The following is a 7905-nucleotide window of genomic DNA, read 5'->3' as shown; positions in this document are numbered from 1 at the left end:
CATGGGAACATAGAATAAACAATAGCATATGAGTGTGAGAGTGAAAGTGAGAGTGAGAGTGAGAGTGAGAGTGTGTGTGTGTGTGCGTGTGTGTGTGCGTGCGTGCATGTGTGTGTGTGTGTGTGTGTGTGTGTGTGTGTGTGTGTGTGTGTGTGTGTATGCGCGCGTGGGTCCGTGAGTACATATGTATAAGTACATATTTATGCACAGGAACATGTATGTGTCTGTTAACACAGACAGGTCTTTGTTTTTTTTTTCTATACCATGTCCCTCATGTTGTGACATGTTAAGACATGCTGTGCTGCCAGGGCAGCAGAGGGCCCTTCTCCAAGAAGTATGGCCATTTTATTATTGTCTTCAATGTCTATAAAATTTGGTATGACTTTTTGGATGTTCGTGAAAAAGGTCTGTCTTAAAGTGTCATATTTTTGGCAGTGAAGAAGAAAGTGCTCCTCTGTCTCAACCTCCTCTGCCTGACAGTGATCACATAATCTTTGTTCTATTGGCGGCCAGGTTTTTCTGTGTCTGCCTGTTTCTATTGCTAGATTGTGGTCACTGAGCCTGTACTTGGTCAGGATGTGCCTCTGCTTCGTATCTCTGACAGAGATGAGATATTCAGCCAATTCATATTCTCTTTTTAGGATCAGATAGGAATTCATTCTACTTTGGTTTGTAATTTGGTTTGTCCAAAGGTCTAAATAATCTTCTTTTGCTTGATTCATTATTATGACCGCCGCGCAGTGAAGCGGCGGTCATATAGGTTTAGTCTTTTTAAGATTTTTTTTTGTTTTTTCTTTTTCGCATGCCCAAATTTCCGTCAATGATTCCCGGGACACTGAAAGACCAGGGTACACGAAACTTGGTGGGCATGTAACCCCACATGGATAGCATGGAACCATCGTTTTTCGTTTTGATCTGTAGCCCCCGCTGGACTGGACCCCCCGAAAGGAGGGTAGGGCAGACACAGTTCTCTGTGAATATCTTGAGAACCGTAGGGCCTAGGATGACCATTTTTGTCCGTATGTTTGCCTCCAGGGGTCATGTTAACCCATTTCATGTGCACACATGTGCACAAACAGATACACACACACACACACACACACACATACATTCACAGCAATCTATGACACATACTCACACAGTAGACATATGTACGCTTGCATGCACAGGCACATACGCAGGCACACACACACAAGCACGCACACACACACACACACACACACACACACACACACACACACACACACACACACACACACACACACACATAACATAAACATAACACAAACAATCACGAATTTCTCATAATTATGAACAGGCAAGATGGAGGTGGGGTTGTATCAAATGAATATTACATGTGAAATCTATGAACTAATCATGTTTTGGTACTTGTTGTCTAGCAGATACCAGTGAGAATTGAGTGTGGATAATGCAATTTAGTGAGACAGTTAGAATCATATAGGCCTTTCAGCGTGACTTCTTTTTGTGGCAAAAATGTGCTGGACTGGGCGGAGGTCATATTTTGTACCGCTCCGAGTTTTTGGGACTGCTGTTCAAATGCATCCAGAATTTTAAGGTTCTTTTTTGAATACTTAATGCCAATGGAAAGCGGCCTAATTCTGCCCTACATGCATTGTTGGGTGTTTTGGTTTGAACTTTTAATATTGTTCGGCAGAATTCTGCATGTGTTGTGAGGGTGACATAAGAACCAAGTCATCGGCAAAAAGCAGGGATTTGACCTCTGTTTCTTGGAATCTGAGTCCAGGGGCTGTAGACTGTTCCAACTGCACCGCTAACTCATTGATGTAAATATTGAATAATGTTGGACTCAGACTACAGCCCTGCCTCACTCCTCTATTTTGAGTGAAGAAATCTGTCCGTTTTTCTCCAATTTTTATACTGAATTTAGAATTTAAGGGTTGAAGGTTTTACCCCCTACACCACTTTGCAAAAGTTTGTAATATAATCCATCATGCCAAATAGAGTCAAATGCTTTTTTAAAATATACAAAACAAGCAAATATCTTTCCATTATTTTTGTATTTGACATGTTTATTGATTAGAGTGTGCAGGGTGTAAATGTGATCTGTTGTTCTGTGGTTTTGAGAAATCCAATTTGGCTTTTACTCAGGGTATTCGTATTCGTTAAGGAAGGTTTGAAGCCTGTCATTTACAACTAAATACCTTCCCCAGATTACTGTTCACACAGATACCTCTGTAGTTATTTGGGTCCAATTTGTCACCACTTTTATAGATTGGAGTAATAATCCCTTGATTCCAGGTGTCAGGAAAGCAGCCAGAACTAAGGACAAGATTAAACAGTTTGAGCACAGCTTTTTGCAATGAGGGGGTGCTGTATTTTAGCATCTCAGTTCTGATACTGTCAGGACCACATGCCTTTTTGGGTTTTAGTGATTTAAGATTTTGTGCCAATTCTTCTATTGAGATGGGATAATCAAGGGGGTTTTGATTGTTTTTAATAATAGATTCTAAATTTTGAAGTTTTTCTTTTATATGGTTCTGATTTGGGTTTAACTGTTCAGATGGTATTTCACTGTACAGCTTTTGGAAGTGTTTAATCCATGTTGTTTCATTTTGAATTGGTAGGGCCGATTCTTGTGATTTGGTTGTGCTCAAATTATTCCACATCTCCCAGAACTGGTTGTTGTTGATGGAGTCTTCAATTTGGTGTAGAATTTGGTTAGCATGATTAATTTTTTTCCTATTAATTGTTTGTTTGAAGTTTTTCAACGTTTCGCAATATTTTATTCTAAGGGCTGTGATTTTCAGGCTGATGGTGTTTCAGGTTTGACAGTTGCCTCAACTGTTTTCTAATATTTTGGCATTCAGAGTCAAACCAATCATGATCTTGCTTTTTCTTTTTATGTTTGGTTTTTCTTACTAGTTCAGCCTTATGTGCTGCCTGTTAGAAAATCATATTCAGCTCTTTCACAGCCATATTTATACAAGTTTCATTGTTAGTGAACTTTTTGTTAGTAAAATTATTAATATGTTCAGCTAATTCAGGTGAGTTAAGTGCCTGTGTAAATTTTTCTGTGCTGTTTGGAGTCCATCTGTAGGTCGAATTTAGTTTATACAGCTTATTGGACTCTGCATGAGTGTTTCTGGATTCAGAAATCATTTTCAGAAAGATGTTAATTTGATTATGGTCTGAAAGAGCAGTTTGCTGCCTGACAGTGAATGCATTGAAGGAGGTGGGGTCCATGTCAGTGACTGCGTAGTCAACTACACTGCTTCCAAGAGATGAACAACATGTGAACCTCCCTAAAGAGTCCCCTTTTATCCAGCCATTAAGTATATACAGGCCTAAGGCTTGACAGAGGTGCACTAACTCTCTACCACTTTTGTTTACAGTAAGGTCTAGATTGTTTCTTTGGTTGAGGTGTGGTGTGGTATATGGGGTGATCCTACCAAACACATGGTTATTGCCTTGTGGGTCATTTTGGTCAGGCTCATTTCCTGTCCTTGCATTAAAATCGCCACACAATAGCACCTAGATAAATTTCAGTCAGGTTTTAGAAAACTTCATAGCACCGAATCTGTTCTACTTAAGGTGCAAAATGATATTCTTTGCTCAGTAGATAATGGTTCTTGTGCCCTCTTAGCACTTCTTGACCTTAGTGCTGCTTTTGATACCATTGACCATAGCATCCTGTTAAAACGTCTGGAGGATGAAGTTGGTCTGCAAGGGGTGTTGAAATGGTTCACATCATATCTGAATGATAGAACATTCTCTGTAAGATTAGGTAATTGCTCTTCGTCCATTGCTCCTATCAAATGTGGTGTCCCTCAGGGTTCCATTTTAGGCCCTCTGCTATTCTCCCTATATATGCTGATGACTCTCAATTTTATCTGCCATTAACAGCCGATAGTTCCTGCACCTTGGAAAGCCTGTTTAACTGCTTTAATGACATAAAGAGTTGGATGGCTGCAAACCTCTTACAATTAAATGAAAAGAAAACAGAGAGAATTATTTTTGGTCCACTCAACTCTGTTCCTAAGATAAGAAATGCACTTGGGCCACTGGCTGTAAATTGCCACAGTGAGGTCAGAAATCTAGGTGATTCCTCTTTGAATTTCAATAAGCAAGTCAGTAGTGTGGTTAAGGGAAGCTTTTTTCAACTAAGACAAATAGCTAAATTAAAGCCCTGGCTCTCATATACTGACTTAGAAACTGTAATCCATGCTTTTGTTACATCTAGGCTGGACTATTGTAACTCTCTGTATTTAGGTCTGAACCAATCTACCCTTGCTAGACTTCAATTAGTCCAAAATGCAGCAGCTAGGCTTCTTACTGGAACAAAGAAACATATACACATAAGTCCTGTGCTGGCCCAACTCCATTGGTTACCTGTCAATTACAGAATTCATTTTAAAGTTTTGCTTTTTGTTTTCAAAGCCCTAAATGGAATGGCACCACAGTATATCTGTGACCTTTTAAGTCCCTACTGTCCTTCTAGGCCAATGAGGTCTTCCTCACAATCTTCTCCTATCAGTCCCAAAGGCAACCCTTAAAACTAAAGGTGATAGAGCTTTTTCTGTTGCTGCCCCTAGACTCTGGAACAATCTCCCTATAGAAATTAAGTCCTCTCCCACCATCAGTAGTTTTAAATCAAATTTAAAGACCCATCTATTTTCTTTGGCCTATAATGTCATTTAATTTCTCCCCTTGTTTGGTTGTTTATTTTTATTTTATTTTTTATTTATTTAATCTTATTTCTATTTCTTTTCTGCATTATATTAACTGGCATCTAACTTAACTGTACATCTTTCTCTAGGCCTATAGTAGTAGTAGTTTCAGTAACCATATGTTTATTTTTATGTACAATCATAATCTGTTTATTATTATTATTATTATTATTATTATTTTGTATTTTCATTTATTTATTTTTATTTTTTGTCATTTATGTCTTTATTTTTTGCTTTTTTACTGTTTATTTTATTTCTGAGCAGCTTGGGTCAATAACATTGCGTTTAAGTGTGCTATATAAATAAATATGACTTGACTTGACTTGTTTCAGTTTGAATTGTGTGGATAAGCTCCTCATCAAAATAAGGAGTCTGCTGGGGGGGCATATACTGCGCATAGATATGTGTGTTGTTTTGATATGCCAGTCTTATTGTCAATTTTTAACCAGCAGTGGGATTTTCCTGTTGTGATGACTGATATGTGTTTGGCAAGACTTTCCCTATACCCCATCAAAAGTCCTCCTGAAGCTCGACCACGTCTTACATTTTTTGCTTTGTGGGAGGGTAATACTATTTCCCCATAACCTGAGGGGCAACCAGTTGGCGTGTCTCTACCACACCATGTTTCCGTTACAGTTTTTCTCAGTCGCTTTGGTGCTTTTCTCACATCACTATTAACATTTGCACAGCAGTTAGTGCATTTCTCAAAACAATTAGTGCAAACTGCAAAACCTAGTGGATGACCTGCAAAAGCACGTCACTTGCTTAAAATGGATAGTCCATTCCTCAAAAGCAAGTATTTATGTCAATGAAACTGTCAGTGTAATCAAAATGACAGTTCTCTCAGTGTTTTCCTATGCAAAAAAAAGGTCAGAACTCGGTGACACTACCTGAACATGCTCAAGACAGCACTATACAGTACTTGTACAGCCATTTGAAAACTACAGTAAAGTTACACATTAGGGGAGTCAGTGAGTACAAGACACTGAATACGTACATTTTTACTGTATGCTCTTTGCAATTCTACAGCATTGTGACAGAATTTGATAACTAGTTCAACAATTTTGTATGTAATGACTCAAGCAATGAAATGAAGACTATTAGTTTTATTGGGAACGACTATTCAGCATCCGTAAGTATAGTTCATTTTGACTGACATGACATAAGCAAATGATAATGTTAAAAAACAGCAGAGAATTGTATGAAAACAACTGATACATGTCCAAAAGCATTTGCAATTTGTTCAGAGGAAGGAGAAATTGCTACTATGATGTGCACAAATGACTAAATGTTGTGGAGGTTGAACTAATAGTTATGAGAATTTTCATTCTGATTGGAAAAAAGCACCAAAGCGACTGAGAAAAACTGTAATATAAGAATATCAACATTTGCGATACTTTTCAAGAATTCGGGGTCCCTACTTTTCAGGCCAAAGGCTGATGAGTAAAGACCCTGAATGTTCCAGCAGCTAATAACAAATGAACACATGTAAACAGTCAGATTGGACCATTATAAAACAGATATCTAAACAAATAAAACAAAATAGTTGCTACCTAAGAAGTTATCTATATGTTAGAAAACATTTAAAGAGATTTGTAATATGCAGTATAGTACAATACAATAGCAAGAAGTTATTTATGTTAGAGAACCTTTAAAGAGATTTGATGTATGCAATATTATGCAGTAAAATACAGTACAATACAATTTTTTTTTTTTTTTTTTCAGTATGTCAAATTGATCTCTTTTTTTTTTTTTTCCACATTTCAGTTACTGAGCACAAGCCAGTAGTCTGCTGCAGATAATGTGCAGCATCTCTTTTATCCCCAAGATCACTCTTCTCTGGTAGGGTAGGCTGGAGGTTAAGAGTGGAAGGGGTTGCTACTGAGTAGGGCTGCTGCTGTGGGGCTGCTGCTGCTGCTGCAGCATAGCTGTGGGGTTTTACCTGTGGCTGTTGCATCATGGCTGAAGGGATGACTTGTTTTGCCCTCTGTCGAACTGAGGGAGGGCAGGTCTGTGAGGATGACCTGGTGGAGTGTGGCAAATCTGCTGAGTGATGTGTGGCCCGAACACTACATTGGTTAGGCATGGGAGTGGGGTAGTGGGTGTTTCTTGGGGTGGAAAGGGGAGGTGGGCGGGGGGTGGGGGAGGGGGAAGCTGGGTGAAGCTGGCCTAGGGCAGCATCTTTGAGGATCTTTGCAAAAGACCGCACGCCATTCTTGTGGAGATGTATTCCATCATACATGTCATGAAGGCTGATGGTGGAGTTATGTGCCAGGTGTACGTTGGGCAGGGTGGCACACCTCCTGCTGACTTCAGCGAGGATCTTAAAAAAATATTTTGTTTGCAGTAACAGCCAAAAAAAATAAAAATGGGTCGGTAGGTAGGTCAATATTTTTTTCAAGATTCAAAGTAAAAAAAAAAAGTTCAATTTTGGTCATGGTGATTACGAGGGAATGAATTTACACAAATGTGCATATCGTGGCGTAACTGACTGGGTCTTCAACCCGTGCCTTCAGGCGCACCATTGCAAACATCATTCTGATGCAGGTTATATAGTCCAGCCTTTCTCAAACTTCTTTGACCTGAGGTCCGGTCATGGCAGACTTTTGGGTCATAGGGCTCATCTACATGTACCCAGAAAGAAGGCTACAATAGCTCTTGGCCACGTTATATTGAAATTTGACTATACAATACTCAATGCTATACAGTATATTATACAGTCTTTGCTCTGTTTCTAAGGAAGTTCCAAAAACAACGTCGTTCTATTAAGTTTCGTTAAATAAATAAATAGCCTTCCAACAGGTTGAAGCAGAGCTTTGATACCAACGTTATCGATTAGTTTCAGTTTCTCTCGCGCAGACGCGCATTGAATGAATGCTCATACCACCACTTAATTGTAGGGCTCCATGTTTAATGACATCGATAGCAGAAACGTTTGTTTTTTTTTTCATCGATCCGCGGTTTCTTGATCACCTGCGCAGCAAATTATCAGATGAAGCATCGGCCCTAATTTCACTCCACGACTCACTTGAACCAGCAGTCTCCATGTTGCGGACCCATATTTCGGAGAAATGCTGAATAGACCACAACCAATTTCAATACTCCGACACGTCACCGCTAGACTAGGGGGGAGAAGGGATGAGAAAAGATCTGGCCACAGTTCTTCCAGAACCGTGCCAAGTAAAAGCTGCTATCA

The sequence above is a fragment of the Alosa alosa genome, chromosome 20 (genome assembly GCF_017589495.1).
Source record: "Alosa alosa isolate M-15738 ecotype Scorff River chromosome 20, AALO_Geno_1.1, whole genome shotgun sequence".
NCBI classification, from domain to species: Eukaryota; Metazoa; Chordata; class Actinopteri; order Clupeiformes; family Clupeidae; genus Alosa; species Alosa alosa.
This window is presented reverse-complemented; position numbering follows the sequence as displayed.